The 20,446-nt window shown below is 43.1% G+C and overlaps 1 protein-coding gene across 10 annotated transcripts in view; it reads right to left on the reverse strand.

Annotated features, from left to right (window-relative positions):
* The window catches only part of FRMD6 (FERM domain containing 6), an 85,257-nt gene extending 82,434 nt beyond the window's left edge, over positions 1 to 2,823 (reverse strand). For 2 of the 10 annotated variants that reach the window (XM_084887043.1, XM_084887038.1), the window contains exons 1-2: positions 2,672 to 2,817; positions 1,252 to 1,349 (exon numbers count right to left, since the gene is read on the reverse strand). The gene's annotated coding sequence lies outside the window, so the exon portion shown is untranslated. Of the gene's footprint in view, positions 1 to 1,251; positions 1,350 to 2,452; positions 2,625 to 2,671 lie in introns of those variants that run through there. The other 8 variants (XM_084887042.1, XM_084887036.1, XM_084887045.1 and 5 more) reach the window with 5 other exon arrangements.
* Between the last annotated feature and the right edge of the window lie 17,623 nt (positions 2,824 to 20,446).

Raw genomic sequence — 20,446 nt, forward strand, 5'->3', positions numbered from 1 at the left:
GTGGCCTTAGGAATCAAAACGTGCAACATCCAAGCTGAACACTACAAAGAATGCCTTTATCAAAAAAGTTCGTTGTGCGACGGGACTCATTTACACTAACCTCTGAACTTGACAGCTCAGTCAAAAACAATTCCGTTTGAAACTTTCGTTTCAAGCATCCGCCACAAAGAAGGCTACACGGCCTCTTATGTCATTGGCTCTGAAAGCCAAAACCTTTACAAGTGAAGTTAAAAGTGGGAACAAAGTACAGAAACCAGCAAAGCTCTGCAACCGTGTCCCTTCCCCCCACCTTCAGCTAGCCTAGTTGAATGAGTTTTTAAAGATCTTGTAGCTAAAAATGATCACCTAACAGAAATGTTGCTTTCAAACGCAGTCGTACCCTGGCCTGTTGTATGGTTTTCCTACGGAGCTAGGAGCATCTTCAACCTCCCCATTGAAATTATGTATGTGAAACTGGCAGGTTACCTCTGTTGACCTCCTAAAAGGAGGGGGTGCAAATAGAGAGAGAGTTCTTGTTCCTTAAAATGTTTTGAGCACTGCAAGAGCTTCGGCTCACTGGCTAGCTGTGGTCCATAAGAGTCAGATCGCAGGCATTCTTATAAGCAATTCAAAGGTGGGAGGGGGGGAGGGCGCAGGGGACAGAGGGGGAAATTAGTTCATATTACAGTCAGTCTGCTTTCTGGAGAAGATACCCTGCAGATAACTTGATAGGAGATATCCCCTGGAGGACCCTTTTCATCCAATAACCCCAAAGGCCCGTTTTAATATGAAATATAAATCCAGTATGTTTACAAGTACACTAAAATGTCAGCTGTCTCACACTGTGGAGTATTTCCACTTTTAACATAACACAGTACTTTTATTTCTCAAAACCACATCCTAGGAAAAGGATTCCGTTCTAGAGGTTTTATACTGCAAGGAACAACAGCACAGGCAGCATCTGTTTCCCTGCCTCTGGCTTCTCCCCTCCCCCCCTCTCCATCCTGCAGGCTGTTTGTAGGTCTCCGCGGTTGTTAAAACGACTCTCTACAGTGGTCTCAAAATGCTGTGGATCCTGAAAAACTTCTTATCCTTGCTCCCTGCGGAGCCTAAATGTAGGCGCTGCTCAAAAGGAGAAAAATCCCAAAGTCAAAAAAAGAAAGAAAGAAAAGTGTTTCTAATGACAGATGTACTACGGAAAAATTTTCCCCCACAAAGTTTTGATGCTGTGAAATATCAACTCCCTGAAATCACAGAAAGGAAATGACTTACATTCTTGGAAAATGAAGCCACTAGCAGCTTTCTCCAGCAGTATTTTCTAATCCGTAAACTACACCCTGTGGCGAAGGGGAGTATTTCCTGCAAAAAAACTAAATTTAAAGAGATGCTTACAAAACCTGTAAACAAAAAACGGCGGGTTCCAGAGAAGAGACTGAATCATACGTGGAAGACCCGCCAAGAGATACTTTTTCTGAACATTTAAAAACAAAACAAAACAAAACTGGAGAGAGAGCAAGGGCTGGAAGTCAAAGGCAACCCGAGAACATTGCTGAAGTGTCTCTCCCCCCCCCCAACCCCCCCCCCCTCCCGTGTGGGCCATGCACAGCCCCCGAGGGAAATGACTGGCAAACAGATTTGTGCTAAAAAGTAAAAAACAAAAACAAAAACAAAATACCCGAAAAGGGGTGTCAAGAAGCTACTATTTCCCTGGACAAACAACTGCATGGCCTGAAAACCTGCCAGCTCTCACTCAAACTTTAAAATATGCTTATTTTGACAGCTTTCCATTTATTCGTGCCTTGAAGAAAACGCCCTCGCCATTGGATTCAGCCGTCCCGGGACTCACGGTGCTGCCTCAATCCCTGTGGACCGCACACCGGTGGCCCCCACGGTCCATCCCCGACAGCCCCCGGCCATCCTGGGGGAGAGGCAGGGGTCCCCTCCGCCTCCCGGGGCCGGGCCTGCGCGCCGCCACAAGCTCCTCCGGGAACCCACAACCTGCAGGCTGCGCCCCGCTCTCGCATCCCACCGAGGCCCCCTTCTGGCGCAGCCAGGCTCCAGCACAAGCTCCCGCTCCCTCCCGGGACTGGGCACTCTCAGGGGCCGCCCGCGGGACAGATGCTGCGCGCGGGTCCCTCCCGCAGCCCCGCAGCCCGGCAGCCCGGCCGGCCCCGCGGCGCGCACAACAGGCGGCGGGCACCGCACCCGGGAACGCAGGGCTCGGGGGCTAGCCCCAGAGACGGGGCGCGACGGACAGGCGCCCCCAGAACAGGGCGCCGGGGTGCACCGGGGTGCGCCGGGGAGCCAGCCGAGCTCGACGCACGGAGCCCAGGGCGCAGCCAGCAGCCCGGCCGGCCTCCCTCCCGCTCCCGCCGCCCGGGCAGCCCCCGGAGCCCCGCGTCTCCCTAGCTGCCCGGGGCCCCGACCTCCCGCTCCGGCGGGGGCGCTCTCTGACCCGCAGAAGGCGACCTACCAGCCCGGTGCCCGGCGCCCAGGGCCGGGGGAGCCCGGAGGAGGAGAAGAAAGACGCGAAGAAGGGGACTCGGCTTTCGCAAGAGCTCGCGACTTTCTGAAAGCCTCCCGAAGCCCGTCCCGCCGCCGCCCGGCCGGCAGGGGGCACCGCGGACGCCGGGGCGCAGGGGCCCGGGAGGGGGCAGCGGGGAGGCCCGGGGCGCCGGGCTCCGGCTCGTACCTGGAAGAAAAGTCTGGAGCAGCGGGTGTTGGACTCACAACAGCGATCGGTCCCCCTTCCTGCCAGCGCCGCGCTCACCCCGATCTCCCAGCCCCTGGGCCCGGGCAGGCAGGGGAGCGCGGGGTGCCGGCCCGCCCCCCGCCCACGCCTCCGCCCTGCCCCCCGAGGCCCCGCCCCGCCGCCCCGAGCTGGGCGGGGAGGCCGCGGCGCCGGGGCGGGAGCGGAGCGGGGAGATCGCGGCCGCACGTGCAGCGCCCGCCCACCCCGCCCCGGACCCAACCAAGCGCCCCGCGGAGGGGTGCCGCGGGCCGGGGGCGGGAGGAGGCGGGGGGAGCCGCCCCTCCGGGGTCCCGGGGATGGGGTGGGGGGAGCCGCCGGAGGCGTGCGGACCCGGCGATCTAGGCCTCTCCTCGCGCGCGGAGGGGGCGGGCGCGAGGGGACCCGTGCGCTCCCCTCCTCCCGGCCCGGCGGCGCCCTCGGGCTCCCGGGCCCCGCTCCCCGGGACGCTCCCTTCCCCAGCGCGGCCCGGCCGGCTGGGACGGCTGTTTGGCCTCAGCATCCTCTTCCTAATTCGGAATGAACGATGGAAGGCAGGCCACTCGCAGGGGAGGCGTTTCCAGCGAAGGAGGAGGCTTCGTGACTCCTGGCTTCCCGGCTGCCCCCCGGTCCCGCACCCACCTGCCCACCCATTCATTACTCGGGACGCCGCGCCCTGGAGAGTTTTTTTATTCTCGATGGGGCGCTGCCGCCGCGGAAGCCTAGCCCCCAGCTGGTCAGCTCAGCCTCTCAGGTTCCTCAGGTGGACACACAGCCCATGTCTGCTGTGTTTTCTGTGCCTGGGACCCCTCTGAATTATACAGATGGTGTCCGGAGAGAGAGACGGATGACGCCAAGGGCCGGTGGAAGATGTTTTTATGGCGCTGAAATCCAGGATTTTTTTTTTTTTTTCTTCCATCTGTTGGGTCCTGGGAAAGTGGAGAGCTAAGCCTCTCCTGTGAGCCTGCGCCCACTGGGACCTACAGCTAGGGACCTGGGGACCATGGGACAGAGACCCAGCCTGTGGCCTGGCTCCCAGGCCCGCGACCACTGAGGCTCCCGGGCTGGCTGTGGACCCTGTAACCCCTGGCCAGGGGGTCAGTGATGCCGCACAGGGCCCCTCACCAAAGGAGGGAAAGAGGGTATGTGCAGGGTACATACTGGAAGGGAGACAAGGAGACAGAGGAGGACCTGAGAAAGGGCACTACCTACAATCAGATTTATGCCGATAGAAGCTAACTTTAAAACTGCCCTGCTCTTTTGGTCAAAACATAAATAGGTAAAACTAGCCTTTCTTGGTTTAAAGCTGTGATTTTTTTTTCAACCTTTTTCATCTCATGGCACACATAAATGAAATACTAAAATAATGCGGCACACCAAAAAATATATTTTTTTGCCGATCTAACAAACAAACAAGAAAGGTATAATTTTGATTCATTCACACCAGATGGCTATTGTTGTGTTGGCTGTTGTCATTTTGAGGAAAAAAGAGGCCGATGCCCCTGACTAAATAGTCAGGCATTGCATGGTTTAACAAACTCTTGCAGCACACTGGTTGAACATCACTGGTTTAAAGTACGCCAGTCTGTGTACCTTGTTTTCTTGGCAAAGAAATTCAGTTTTGTGTTCTTTACTACAGAGGCTCCCTTGGAATAGTCTCATTCACAGCATATACATTTTAGGAACCATGACATCAGAACTGAGTTTTAGGAACAGTGATCTTTTCTTTTCACAATTGGTATTACGTTTGGAGCTTCTTTCTTTTTTAAAATATATTTTTATTGATTTTTTATATAGAGGAAGGGAGAGGGATAGAAAGCCAGAAACATCAATAAGAGAGAAACAATGATCAGCTGCCTCCTGCACACCCCCACTGGGGATGTGCCCACAGCCAATGTACATGCCCTTGACCAGAATCAATCCTGGGACCTTTCAGTCTGCAGGCCGACGCTCTATCCACTGAGACAAACCGGTTTTGGCTGGAGCTTATTTCTGATAAAGTAGAGTTGTTTCTAAGGATATTGCACCTATGAATTGGAGTCATGACTTCATTATGGAAAGGACAAGAACTATGTTCCAATTTCTGCTTTTTAAATTAGTTGTAGTTAATTAAAATCCTAAATTAAACATTGGTTAATAGTAGCTGATTACCATAAAGGCATTTAAAAAGTGGAGGATTGAACTTTTTCCCCTCACATTTTTAAAAAAAATTTAGCGAATAAAAAACAACATATTGTTAGCTTGGGAAACATTGCTGCAATATAAAATAAATTAGGCAACCCAAGGAGCAAAATATTTTTAAACAGCCTTTTTAAAAACATGATTGGGCTTATTGTCTATAATTAGATTGTGGCAAAATTTTACTATGTGAATATTTTTATCATAGTCATCATATTACCGAGATGAGGAAGCAGAGGATCTAAGTATTAACATTGTAGTACAGTGTGAATACTACAGTGAACATAGATTGTTACATAATACTTAGGAAACAAAGTACTTTAAAACTCTTACAATTGGTTGTATAAACCCCTGAAACATCATAAAGTTCTGAAAGGATTGCTTTGGAAAACAACAAATACTATCACTTTCCCGGGTCCTCCCCCAGGAGTGGGGCCAGGATTTGGTAAGTGGTGCTGGAAAAAAACCTTTATTGCATTGTTGTCCTGGGAGTGTGCCCGTGGCAGCTGTCACTCAATGACAGAGAGGGAGGGCGGGGGGGGTGAAGAAAATGAAAGAAAACATAATTCCATTTAAGATGGAAGCGGAACTGAGAAAGAATGGGTTGTTTCATTTTATTTTGTTGTTGTTGTTAATCCTCACCTGAGATACTTTTCCCATTGATTTTCAGAGAATAGAAAAGTGGGAGAGAGAGAGTGTGTGTGTGTGTGTGTGTGTGTGTGTGTGAGAGAGAGAGAGAGAGAGAGAGAGAGAGAGAGAGAGAGAGAGAGGTGAGGGACTTATGGATTGGTTGCCTCTCATAGTCTCACCCTTGACTGGGAATAGAACCAGAGACCTTCAGGTCCTGGAGCCAACACCCTAACTACTGAGACATACCAGCCAGGGCAAGAATGAATTGTTTTATTTTTACTTTTTAAAATATGTTTTTATTGATTTTTTTTTTCTTTTTTTTTTTTTTTTTTTTAGAGAGAGGAAGGGAGAGATACAAGGGAAAGATAGAACCATCAATGAGAGAGAAACATTGATTGTCTGCCTCCTATAAGCCTCCTAATGGGGATTGAACCTACAACCCCAGGCATGTGCCCTGAATGGAAATGGAACCAGTGACCTCTTGGTGCACGGTTCGATGCTCCTCTACTGAACCACACTGGCAAGGCAAGAATGGGTTGTTTTAGATATTTATCACAGGAAATGTCTTTCTGTGTTTAAAAAATGTAATTTTGTAAAAAAAATATATATATATATATATATATATATATATATATATATATATATATATATATTTCATAATTTTTTGACATTGAGATAGTCTTATTTTCATTGGTATGGGATATTTTCCTAAATATGAAACAATGCCCATCAGTGAAACATCATTCTAAACACATCTTAAACTATCACTTTTTTGATGGCATATAACTATCTATATAATAAAAGCCTAAGCGCCGTTAAGGGGGGACGACCAGAATGACCTGGTCCCTATGATGCTCACTGGCCACCAGGGGGCAGACGCTCAATGCAGGAGCTGCCCCCTAGTGGTCAGTGTGCTCCCACAAGGGGAACGCTATTCAGCCAGAAGGCGGGCTCACAATTGGCTAGCACAGCGGCAGTGGTGGGAACCTCTCCTGCATCTGTGGCAGCACTAAGGAGCAGCAAGCCGAGCTAGAAGAAGCTAGCAGGTGGGCAGTAAGGAGTGAGGGGTCACAGACTGCGAGAGGGTGGAGGCGGGGCTGAGGGACTTCCCCACCCCCCCTCAAGTGCACGAATTTCATACACTGGGCCTCTAGTCATAATTATAATTTTTCTTTTGACCTCTTTAGTAAGAAGTTATTCATTCCATGAATTTATCAAATACACCCATATATCAGGCACAGAGTTAGATTCTGGGACTCAAAAATAAAAATATTGCTGCGTCTTATAGTAGTTTGAGAGACCAGGTGTGGAAGTAAATAGTTATAATAGACTTTAATGCTTGGTATGGTAAAAAAAAAAAAAAAAAAAAAAAAAAAAAAAAAAATCTGCAGGGGAAATAGTGGGAAGGGTTAGGACCTTCCTGGAGGATATCAGACATTCCCTGTCAACTAGAAGGGAAGGGTAAACAAAAGTTTGCCTGGGAACCAGTTGGTTGAGGTGGCAGTTCTCAAACTTCTTTGTATATTGGAATTTGGGGCTTTCAAAAGCTATGGATGCCTGTTTCCCACATATGTGATTTCGTTGGTCTGGGACGTGACCTGACTTGGGAATGTTTTCAAGATCTCAGATAATTCTAACATGAGTCACATGTGGCAACCATGGGTTATGGTACCTCATGTAAAAGGCACAGAATAAACAAGTGCACAGAGACTCTTTTAAAGTATTAGGTGTACCAGTTAGTAATGCAGATTTTTTTCAATAGATCTTGCCTGGGAAGTATTAACCCACCCGCCGTATTCACCAGACCTTGCTCCTTCAGATTACCACTTGCTCCGATCTGAGCAGCACTTCACAACATACAAAGAAGTGGAAAATTGGGTCTCTGAATGGTTTGCTTCAAAACAAGAGTTCTATTGGGACGGTATCCACAAATTACCTAAAAGATGGGGGAAATGTGTAGCTATTAATGTAGCTATTACTTTTAAATATAAATAAAATGTGTAGCTATTACTTTGAATAAAGCATATTTGATGTTTCTCTTGAAATTATCAAGTTTTCTTTGATTACAAAATCCGTTATTATAACCTCATGTTGTAATTCAAGAGGCTTAATCCTTGGTAGGTGATATGCACACACATTTTGAAATAAGGAACACAATTATATAGAAAATGAAGAGATATGAACTGCTATAATTCACATTCTTTTACAAGTATTTTCCGAAGACCAAATAGTATGTTGAGAATTAAGGTTATTTCAATGTATTAGAAGAAAAAACATTAGTTCTTTTTCATCTCTTATACATAATTGAAGGTTATTTGGGACTCAGAGTATGTTTTAATGCTAAAATATACTAGTAAGTTCTAGTCAGTGTGGACGAAAAAGGCCACATGCTAACCTGAAAAGCTCAGGGGATGCCTGCATGGTGGACTTGCAAGCTCAGACCTAAGTAACCACAAAGGATGGTCTGAAATTAAACTGTAACTAAAAGCAGTTATGGCCAAAACCGGTTTGGCTCAGTGGATAGAGCATCAGCCTACGGACTAAAGGGTCCTGGGTTTGATTCCCGTCAAGGGCATGTACATTGGTTGCAGGCACATCTATGGTGGGGGGTATGCAGGAGGCAGCTAATTGATGTTTCTCTCTCATCGATGTTTCTAGCTCTCCCTCTCCCTTCCTCTCTATAAAAAAAAAATCAATAAAATATATTTTTTAAAAAATAAAAGCAGTTATGTTGGGTAGTTAGTTATATCCTAGGCCAGTATCTTCACTGACAAGGTCAACCTTTACCTTAACTGAGCCTATCTGTCATATATATATATATATATATATATATATATATATATATATATATATATATATATATATATATATATAAATAAATATATATATTTTTTTTTCTTTTTTTTTTTTTTTTTTTTTACAGAAAGGAAGAGAGTGATAGAAAGTTAGAAACATCGATGAGAGAGAAACATGGATCAGCTGCCTCCTGCACACCCCCTACTGGGTATGTGCCCACAACCAAGGTACATGTGCTTGACTAGAATCGAACCTGGGACCCTTGAGTGTACAGGTCGACACTCTATCCACTGAGCCAAACCAGCCAGGTCCCTATCTGTCTTTTTGCATCTATAATAACATACCCTTTGAAAAGTCTGGGTAACTTGTAACTTCCCTTTTTCTGGACCCCTTGGGGCACAACCTAGGTGCCAGGACAGATACCACAAATTCCTTCATTATCATGTTAATTGTTCCTACACCCACCTAAGAATGAGTCTATCCTTTTACTTTTTATCCAATCCCAGGGGTTTCCCCACTTTGCTTTCTCCCGCCTCTCTAGTCTATCACCCATAGATTTCATATAACACACCTATGTCCCTTTCCTTTGATTGCAATGTGTAAATACAGATATAATCTGACAATCTCCGGAGCTTTATCTCAATTCATTGAGGTTCTGCTTCCTGGCATATGTTGACAGTTTGGCTCAAATAATCTCACAAAAATTCTTTACAGGTTTTAATTTTTTTTTTTTTTTTTTTTTTTTTAATGTTAACAAGAGAGAGAAGTCAGTAATTTGACATACTGGTTTTTAAAGAATACTTTCCCAAAATAAATACTGTTTATTATTTTGGCTGAAGAACATAATAAAGAAATTAGTTTCATTTTTCTTTTTGGCAATTACTGAAATTCATTTAGAAATCAAAATAAACAGCCAGTGTGGTTCAGTGGTTGAGTGTCGACCTATGAACCAGGATGTCACTGTTCAATCCCAGTCAGAGCACATGCATAGGTATGGGTCATCCCTGGTAGGGAGTGTGCAGGAGGCAGCTGATCAATGATTGTCTCTCATCCTTAATGTTTCTATCTCTCTTTCCCTCTCCCTTCCTCTCTGAAATCAATAAAAATATATTTTTAAAAAAGAAAAAAAACACAATACGCATTTAAGTCTTATTCTAAGGTCATAAATGTCCATTTAGCTAATGTATAGACTTTGAAAGACAAAATAATCGCTTATGGAAGCTTCATAGTGCAGTGACGAAGTCCTAGTTTTTTGTAGTCTAACATTTACTAGCAAAGTGCACTTTTTATTATTCACAGTTGGTATATTACTGTGTTCTATAAAATATAAACACAAAAAGAGATTTAAGGCTCAAGAAAAGTCAGGAGAATTTATTATCAGCCATGTACTTGGTCTCATTATTGTGTACCACGAATCCCTAACTAGGAATACGAATCATTCATCCCTGTGCTGTGTAGAGCCAACACAGCACCGGGATTAATATTATGTAGCAAAATCTAACTCTGGAAGATCTACCTTTACCCAAATCAGGGACACACTTAAAAAAGTTAAATTCAGCTCTCTTGGCCATCAAATGTTGAGAGAATATTTAAAAGTAGGATAACTTGATTCTCCTGGGACAAAGTTTGGTTTCAATATAGCATGTTAAACTTTCTTTCCATTCTATTATAGTTTTAGATTCATCATAAACATCATATTCCAGTTCTCTGAGGGCGCTAATACTCCAGACAGAGGGTTTGATAAGACTGGGTGGGCCAGGCCAGGCCCTTCACTCATGAGGAGACACAATTCTAAATGGTGCTGCTAAGATGTTAGCTGCACGTGGCTGGATAATGCCTGCACTAAGGTCTTGGTGTTGAAAGGCGTGGTGACGCTCAGCTGGTGTGGCTCAGTGGTTGAGGGTCAACTGACCCATGAACCAGAAGGTCACAGTTCAATTCCAGGTCAGTACATATGCCTGGGTTGTGGCTTGATCCCTAGTAGAGGGCATGTGAGCAATGATTCTCTCTCATCATTGATGTTTCTCTCTCTCACACCCTTCCTCTCTGAAATAAATAAAAGCATATGAAAAATAACTTCTGTGTTAAAATCTGTTTTTAAAACGGCACAGTGTCAAAGGCAAGTGCTCGGTTGAGGGATACTGTTGCTAACTCAAATGTGGTGAGGAATTTAGTGTGAAAATTGTACAGCTGCCTTATGCATGGGGCTTCCCATTATAGGAAAGAAGATTGAGGACAGGTAGACGGGTTCTCATACTGGAAAATGTCTAGCAGAAGGGATGAGACAAGGGGTTGACCCCTCAACAGTAAAACTGCAGTATGTGTGTGCCCGTTGTGTGTTTATACAATGGGTGGAGCTGGTTTTCCAGCTCAGATTCCTTGGGGAGATAGAAGAGAAAGGACAGGAAGTAGGAATCTGGAGATAAGCTGGTTGGTCAAAGGCCCCAGGCACACTCTGGTTCTATTTATCTGATAATGACCTTCCAAGAAGAGTCACTTTCTGACACAAACAATAACATGATGTCACTGAAATTCTCTAAAGTATTTCATGACATTTTATCTATATGGACCTTAGGCACACCGAAGGGGAAGAGGTGAACATCCGTCCTCCAGAACGCAGGCTTACAGCCGGGCCCATGTGGCTTTCTTGAGAACAACAACAAAAGTCCCATTTATAAAGAGGGTTTATGAAGTCTTCCATTCGGTTTGAATTTGATTACCTTGAGTAGGTTGTACGCATAACAAACATGCACGTAAGCTTGTTTTTAGTTGCTTAAAAGAGAGTGATGAAGAAAAGTGCAAAGAGGATGAGCTAGTTTGGAATTTCACAGGAAGTTCTGAGGCTGTAGGACTCTGGCAGTGGGGTCTCCAAGGGATACTCTAAGCATCTCTTGGTGGTTGGGATTCTGGTTATAACACAAGGTTCTGATGTGCTGGTTATATTAACTGACTGGATGAAAGAGAAAAAAAATACTTATGAACACTCACACTAGGTCTCTGTTTTGCGCTCACCTGATCCTAGGTTAGAAACAAAATCTACATTCACTCTTGTTTGGCCTGGCTGTGGAGCCAAATGCCAGAAAACCTTCGGAAATTCTTCTATAGGCAAGGCAGCGGTCACATTTCCCTTTCCCAAGGGTAGCCTAATGATCCGTTCTACTAGCCTACACAGAATTCTTACGCTCTAGTTCTTTGAAGAAAGAACACTGGTAATTAGACCATGGAGTCTGATTTGGAAATTAAGGATTGCGAGGTTGTTGTCCAAGGCCCTCAGCCCCAGATGCTCAGGGTTGAGGGGCCTGGAGCGGAAAGCGCTGTGTGGGAGCTCTCTGGCTTTGAAGATAAACGAGGGTGGTAGGAGGTAAGACCTTCTTAAACATGCTTTCTTTTCAAAATGTTATTGTGTATTTGTGATTCATATATCATTGAGCTAAGCAGCCTATGTGATCTCTTGAGCAGAAATACCGAATCAGCAAATCAGTGATTTTCTGTTCAGCCAATAGTTCTATAGTGATTGGATAATAATTTTTATCATTTACACCCTAATTTATTTTTATTTTTATTTTAAAATATATTTTATTGACTTTTTACAGAGAGGAAGGGAGAGGGATAAAAAGCTAGAAACATCGATCAGCTGCTTCCTGCCCACCCTCTTCTGGGGATATGCCCCAACCAAGGTACATGCCCTTGACTGGAATTGAACCTGGGACCCTTCAGTCTGCAGGCTGACGCTCTATCCACTGAGCCAAACCAGTTAGGGCTACCCCTTAATTTTTTAAAGGATAATAGGGATTTATCTCTAAAATATGATACTTTTATGTACATATAGACTTAATATGATATATAAATCAATATAAAATAGTTTATTGTCACATTGCTTATTCTTTCATAGCTCTTTTCACTATCTGAAATTGTTTATGAATATGTCCACTTGCTTGTTAACTGTCTCTCCCTTTATTATTATTATTGTTTTGAATTTTTATAAGAGTTTATTTGAGCCAAACTGACAGCACATGCCAGGAAACAAGATCTCAAGTGTTCCCTGTCTCTCCCTTTAGTTCATGCTTCATGTGAGCACAGGCCCAATCTCTTTAACTGCTGTGTTTCCCAGCATCTAGAACAGCATCTGGTGCATGTTTATTAAATGAATAAATCCCCAAAATTATGTGTAGGGAGTGTGTGTGTGTGTGTGTGTGTGTGCACATGAGCATACTAAGGGTGGGGTGCAGAAAAGAGAGGCACTGAGGTGACAATGGGAAAGGACTGACATATTTTGAGGTGCTTCTTGGATAGACGTCCAGGTGATAATGAGAAAGGAACTATCCCTTAAGAATATTTTTGGTTAATTTGAATGGGGCACTATGTACAGCCAGTTCATACAATGTTTAGATTTAAAGTATAAATATCTGCTATAATTATTACTATTCTGTATCGACTGATATTCCTTAAAGTATATTGTATTTCTCCTTGCAGCCTTCCCCTACCTTTAACTACTCACCCTACAGCCTTTTGAGATACTAAGAAGACTGTTGCAGGACAATTCATAGATCATAGAATTCCTTGCCAACAAAGCGTTTTGATGGGGTATGCTTGGGAGCAGAGTGGTTTGAGTTGATCAAGAGGAAAATAACCGGCCTTTCTCCCATCGGCTCAGTGCCCCCACCTCCATGCGAAGGTTAGCTGAGCCTTGTGTCGCCCAAAGCTGCTCCACCTGTGAACACGTGGACTGGTCACTGCTCTGTCCCCCACATCCGTCCTCCTACCTTTCCCACCAGAGCTGTGTTTTGACCTTGAGACTCTCAGTCACTGAACCCCTCCCAGATCTTTCAGTTTATGAGCTGATTTTGGCTTCACTTATTTCCTTGTGCATTTAATACCTGGGCTCACCATTTTGAATACACTCTCCCTCCTAGTCTCATGCCCTTCCAATATAGTTTCTTAATGTTCCCAAATTCAGGTCAATGCCATGGGCATTTTAGTGCATTTTGCTTTAGAGTCAGTAAGGATGACTAAAGAAAATAAAGCGGTTGGTTAGTCACATTCCCAGGACAACAGTTGGGGCGGTGGAGTAGTCACAGATGCTCAGTTAACCTTTTATTAATTTCTTGTTGGCGCTCTCTCCCTTTCACTACAGTGGTGGCTCAGACTTTGGTGGCTCTATTCATGACCCTGGTCCAGCTCTGAAACCCTGCCATGCTCAAGGCCCAACCTAGCTCCACTCAGTGGTGGTCACTGGCCTCAAAGGTTTATCAGTATTTCCTCTTTGAATCCTCACAAATGCCATTATTTCTGGTTTACAGGTGCCTTAAAGAACCTAAGTGGTGGTGGATGGGTCTGAACTCAGGAACTCAGACTCTAACCTCATGCCCTTTCTCCCTACACTGTTTTGCTTCTGGTCAGAGTTGATCAGGCATTTTCTCACGAGGGCTTTAAGTTTTCTCCATCTAATTGTCCATTCTGCCTCTAAATATCCAATATCTAGCAATCTCCTAGACCCTTCTTACCATCTACAGAATGCTGGCATCACTGTACATTTCACACTGCCTGATGAGGCACGAGGTACATGTTCGATGGAGGGATAAGTTATTTCAGGTAAGGTGATCAAGGTTTGGAAGTTTGTCTTTAGTCTTCTTTTTAAAAAGTCGGCATTTCGGATGGGCTTTAGCTCTTTTATCTTTTTGTCTGAGCAGATCTGGGAAGGTTCTGAAAACCACTAGTTCACTTTACCTGACATGTATTCCCACCAAAGTTACCTGAAACTGGTACCCACCATTTAAGCCTTGTAATCTATGATTGTGGAAAGACATGTGACCTTAGTAAAGGAATTTCAGCATTTTTAAGGGGGGTGGGATATTTGTGAGACAAGTTACTTTTCAAACCCATATTTTGCTACATCAAATCTAGTGGTTCTCAAGGGAGTGTAATTTTGTCCCCAAAGGAACGTGACCCTGTTCAAAGACACATTTGGTTGTCACAAGTGCCTGGGAAAGGGTGGGGGTGGGGACACCCAAAGCTACTGTTGTTTGTAGTGGATAGAGTCTAGAGATGCTGCTAAATATCCTACGGTGCAGGGCATCTCATAGCAGAGTCATTGCCGCTAGGTGAGAACCACTGGTCTAAAGGAGAACTTGACGGGCACATCTAGGTGCCCTGTGAGTTGGGTTAAAAGGAGGGTCTCATCTGGGGATGCTGGCTGAGTCTGTTGAAGAGAGTTTCTGAAGATGAAGGCTCATTTGGGGCCTACTATGTGTAATATCTGCGCTGGGTTCCTCCATCTGCTCTCCCCCTAAGTGTACCTGGGTCTTTTTGTTGGCCCCAAGACATTTGATGCACATATTATGTCTTCCTGTATCACCTGGTAAAAATAAATAGGATAGTCCCATTATCTGACAAAAGCATTTTTTTTCCCATTGGTGTAATTCCTGCCTCTGGCTATAAAACTTCTGATGTGGTGAAACACATCCTCTTTGTCAACAGAAGTATTGGAACACATCTCAGTCCAAGGTACGTAAATGTTAGTGAAGTTGAAGAAAAAAGAAACACTAAGGCTTTTCACTAAGCGAAGAGTCAACTTATTGAACTAAGGTTAGTCTTAAAGAAGAGTTATGTTAATAAATTATCAACTGTATAGTTTAACCTGTCATTAGCTCTCACAATGAATAAGAATTGTAATTACTTTAAAATTTTCCTAAACTTTATTCTAAAGTAGTGTAATAGAAACGTGTTTAATAGATTAAACAATGTGTGTTCTAAGTTACTGCCAAACATATAGAAATAAATTTTGAAAGGACTGATAGGGCTATGAAAAATAATTTTCATAAATCATATTTATCACATTCAAATTGACAAGCCATTTCCTCATCTTTATATTTTCATTATTCATATTACTAGCATTTAATATATGAATATGTGTGTATGTATTAAGTATATACATATTTTCATGAAACCCAAGAAGAATAGATATAAAAAGTACATCATTACACTTCTTTGCCTCTATAACTTGTTTCCTAAGCCCATTTTTTTAGTGAATTACTTCTTCTAAATAAAAGTTATCTTTTAAAAAAAGTACATTATTAAGTACCTTTCTCAAATATATCCTGATTTCCACTTAGACTTATTAGCTGATTTCTTTTAGGTAGTGGCTTCCAAACACTTAAATATATCAGAACCATTTAAGAACTGATGACAGCTGAAGCCAGTTTGGCTCAGTGGATAGAGCGTCAGCCTGCGGACTCAAGGGTTCCGAGTTCTATTCTGGTCAAGGGCATGTACCTTGGTTGTGGGCACATCCCCGGTGGGGGTGTGCAAGAGGCAGCTGGTCGATGTTTCTAACTCTCTATCCCTCTTTCTTCCTCTGTAAAGAATCAATAAAATATATGTTGTTTGTTTAAAAAAAAACAACTGGTAACAGGGCAGAGAATCAAAAATTGAAATAACAGAAACTCCCCAAATCATTCTAACACCCACTTGTGACTATATGGGTAATTGCTCCATTTTTTTTTAATTTTTTAAATTAAATTATTAATGCTTATGCTAAAGTAAGCTATAAATGAAGAGGCTAGATTACAGATACTTTTGAAATGTTTAATTGGAGCCCCCAAAATACTTTAAGTATTATAACTCTACCATCTCCCTCCAATGACTAAAAATGGGGCGGGTCCCTCCCCCTCCCCCCACTGTCATCCTCCTCTCCCCCTCCCCCATGCTCTCCCTCCAAAGAGCAAGCCAGTGCCCTGCCCCGCCCCCCCCCCCCCCTCCTTCCCAGCCCCAGGCACACATTACCATTAGCTTCCTCACACCCAAGCTCCAAGGGCCCTTCCTTTACCTCTATAACTTGTTTCCTAAGCCCATTTCTTCTAGGAATTACTTTTTCTACTGTCTAATTTACCCAATAAATGTTCTCTTACAAAAATAAAAAATGAGGGGGGGTGGAATGGGGGAGAATGCGTTAAGATGTGATTAGTAATCGCTTTATCACGACAGGACATTGATATCAGTGCATCCAATTCCAATTAGGGAAGGGCTGCTTATTTTTAATTTTCTGTGATATGAATGTAGTGACTAAAACTGTGATGATTAATTTGGTCAATAAGAACCCATGCGACTAAAGATAAAGCAATGGCGCCTACCAGTCTTAATGAATAACATAGTCCTCTGAAACTTCCACATCAATGTAATCGTGTGTAAATGAATCACAGTCTTAACATTTCCATAAATATGCTGAAGGGCAGATCTGAGAAAATGGGATACAGACTGAATAGGATGAGCAAGCATCCCAATTTTACATCTTCCCATTTCTTAGCTTTTTTTTTTGCTTTTTTTTTTCTTTCTGTTAAATGCTGCCTAATATACATCTGTATATTTCATCCCCACTGCACTGACCCATTCAGGGCTTTGCGAGGTGAAGCCTCACAGGCAAGTAGGAGGTTTCATGGGTAGGTACCATTTTGTTCTGTGAATGACTTCAAAAAAGCAGTTCATAGGAATGCAATGCACTTAAAATAACGACGGTTGCTTGTTGATCATGTGTTTTAAGTTCATTATCTTATGCAATCATAATAGCCACTCTGTGAGACAAGAACCATCAGAATTTCTATTTTTATAGACAAACCAAGGCACAAGCAATGTACCCAAATTTAAGTAGCCCACTAATACTGGAGCTTCTAAATCATTAAAAAAAAAAAAAAAAAAAAAGAAAGAAAGAAAAGTCACATGAAAATAATGGAAACACCAAGATTTAATAAATTTTTAAAAAAGAGCCGAAGCCGGTTTGGCTCAGTGGTAGAGCATCGGTCTGTGGACTGAAAGGTCCCAGGTTCGATTCCGGGCAAGGGCATGTATCTTGGTTGCGGGCACATCCCCGGTAGGGGGTGTGCAAGAGGCAGCTGGTTGATGTTTCTCTCTCATCAACATTTCTAGCTCTCTATCTCTCTCCCTTCCTCTCTGTAAAAAATCAATAAAATATATTTAAAAAAAAATTTTTTTTTAAAGAAATCTGACACTAGTATGTCCACTTTTTTAGCAGAATGTCTGATTTTCAGGCAACAAGGTCTGGTATTAGAGTACTTTGAAAAGTACCCAAGTTATATGCTCACTCAAATGGATTCAAACCTGGATTTGCATACAGGACAGGAAGGGCTGGGGACAAAATTCTCAGCCCTGTTCCCAGTGGCAGATGCATGTAAGAACAATTATAAAGAACTGCGTGAGGCTATTTGTCAAGAAGGTGTCACAGGGCAGCACTGGATGATACCCCTTCTACTCTTAACAGCTCAAGTTTGCCTGTGTTTAAATTGATCAAACTAAAGGAAGATTGATAAAAATTCTCAGGGAAGTTGTATACCTTCTGCCTCTATCAGTAAATCAGCTTTTTCCCTTCCAGTCTCCAGTGACTTCATCTGAGCCATACACATGGCACAAAGGAGAGAATAAGACAGTTCAGGTTATTTATGGGGCAGTGACTGGCAGTCACTGGAATTACCTTAGCATTTAGTCTCTATGTTTTTGTTTGTCATTGCTGGAGCCAGGTTGTAAAATCCGGCATGTGACAAGAGCCTCCTCCTCTGTCAGCTGTGGCTCCGGGGACAGGGGCAGTGGCTGTCAGCCATGAGAGTCTCCAGGAGGAATTCCAACAATGTAGAACCACCCACAGCGGGAGGTCCCTCCCCGGCTGAGTGGGGTGGTAGGGACCTAGTTACTATTCCCAATGGCACTGAAGATTGGCCACCACGCTGTCTCACTGGGCTCCTTACTCAAGCAAAGAATTTGGCAAACTTTTGATTTCTTAAATTGAAGCATTCCCTATTACTTTCGCAACTTGGAGAACTCTTAAATAAACCTCCTTGAGTTTCAAGGAGAGCCACCCCTTAAAATCTTTCAGGAGATTTGGGGAGACATGAGTTAAATTAGAATGACCTTTTAATACTTTTAGCTGGACTTATGGAATACGTTCATGAAGATATAAAGATATCAACTTGATTTGGGTATTTTCTCTTTATCTTCACCTGAGATTGCCCCCACTCTTAGTAATTTCTACTTCAACATAAAATCTCTTTAGCTTTGTGACTGGCTATGCTAATTGACAAGAAGAAAATGTTTTCCATGTTCTACGTTTCCCTTTTGGGAAGTTTGGTTTTTAGCTACACAGCACTGCACGTTTGTGTGTGTGTGTGTGTGTGTGTGTGGTAGAGCAAAATGTGGTTTCTAATTGTGCTGTTCTGTGCTGATAACATGCCATTTGCTTTATGTCAGTTTTTTTCACCCCAGCAACTATTTCTAGCCTGTGGCGTCACTCTTACATGTTACACTTCCAAAATATAAATTTGCAAATGTGTGTTTCTAAAATAAAGGAATGACACATATATTTAACATCATCCATGTATGTGCTAAATAGGGACACATCAATTATAGAGTAGAAACAGTTTTAAAGGATTTTTATTTAGTGGCTGTTATTTAAAATGTTATCTTTTCCCTTAAAAGGAGGCATAATCATATAAATAAAATTTCTTCCTAATTATTAAAAAAGACCAAAAAATGTATTTTTTAATGTAAAATGCAATTACTATTTATTTTAAATGTTTATAAACATGAGCAGATAGTTCAGAATGAATCTGGCCTTTTCTTGCCTACAGTTGCCTCAGTCTTTTCTTTCGCAGCCCCTTGGGGAAGGTTCTCTCCTTTCCCCCTCAGGCCATCCTCAGAGTGCAGAATCAGGACACATAGAACAATGAGCATTCATCCTTGAAGAACATGGGGATGCGTGACACCAACCCTCTGGCATTTGAAAAATCCATGTATAACTTTTTAAAAAATATATATTTTTCAGAGAGGAAGGGAGAAGAAGAGAGAAAAACATCAATGATGAGAGCGAATCATTGATTGGCTGCCTCCTGCACGCCCCACACTGGGGGTCAAGCCTGCAACCCAGGCAAGTGCCTTGACCCGGCAATCCAATCTTGACCTCCTGGTTCATAGGTCAAGGTCAACGCTCAACCATGGAGCCAGGCCGTAGAGACTTGAGCAGCTATGGTATTTGGTAGCCACAGGGTGTTCTGGAACCAACACCCTGCAGATGACGAGGGAAGACTGTGAGAAAAGGGTGTAGAACAGTGCATACTGGACTCCATGAGCCGTGGGAAATGAGTATCTTATCACAATGAGAGACCTTCCAGGGGTCACAGCCCACATTCTGGCCTTTTCCCATTAGATCTTATCTTTAAATTGGACATTTGTATTTGAACTGCATTTTTTGCAGTTTTTAAACCACAAGGCTTTATCTCTTTAGCCTCACAAAAACAGTACAGGGACTTCCCGAAATGTCTTCAATAGGAGCCAGCATTTCACATGGCTGCTGCTTCATCCCTGCCCAGAACAGGTCAACAACACATAGCCAGACAGAGCAACAGTCAACCTTAGACAAATTTGATGAATTAAAGCAATTTAGTCAACAGGAGAGCTGAACAGAACTCTAGGGAAGAAGGGACGGGGAGCAGTCAGGATAAGCATCCTGCCTTCCTTCCTTATTCTGCAGATGGGAACATAAATAGGTCATAATGAAGAGCAACACACATACCAGATGAATTTTTTTATTGTGTTCTTCAACAGGAAAAAAAGATTTCTCCAGATAACATATTTGGAGAAGATCAATTGTAGCTGCTGAATTGAGCAGTTATTAGGTATGAGGTATATTCTCTAAGTGCCTTTTAAGTATTTTTTTAATTTAGTTCTTGTGCGTCCCACAAGCCTGTGAAGTAGGTAGCATTATTATTTTTTTCTTATCATCACTTAGAAAAAATGAGGTAAGTAAGTCATACAGAAGTCCTTTGTCCTAAGATCTCCTCCCCATCCACCCAACTTTACTGGGATATAATTGACAGATAACATTGCAAGTGCGATGACTTGATACATCACATATAGTGAAATGTTTACCACAATAGGATTAGTTAACACATCTCCCTAACACATATAAACCAGTTCTAAAGCCAGGATTCAAACCCAAATAATCCACAGAGCATGCACAGTGGGGCAAAAGTAGGTTTACACTTGTAAGTATAGGAAACACAGAGTTTATTCTTGTATTATTATTTATACATTATTGTATTATTATTTTCTAATATTATTTTATTGATTTTTCAC

This window comes from Pipistrellus hanaki (assembly GCF_964339955.1).
Source record: "Pipistrellus hanaki genome assembly, chromosome: 1".
Lineage (NCBI taxonomy): Eukaryota > Metazoa > Chordata > Mammalia > Chiroptera > Vespertilionidae > Pipistrellus > Pipistrellus hanaki.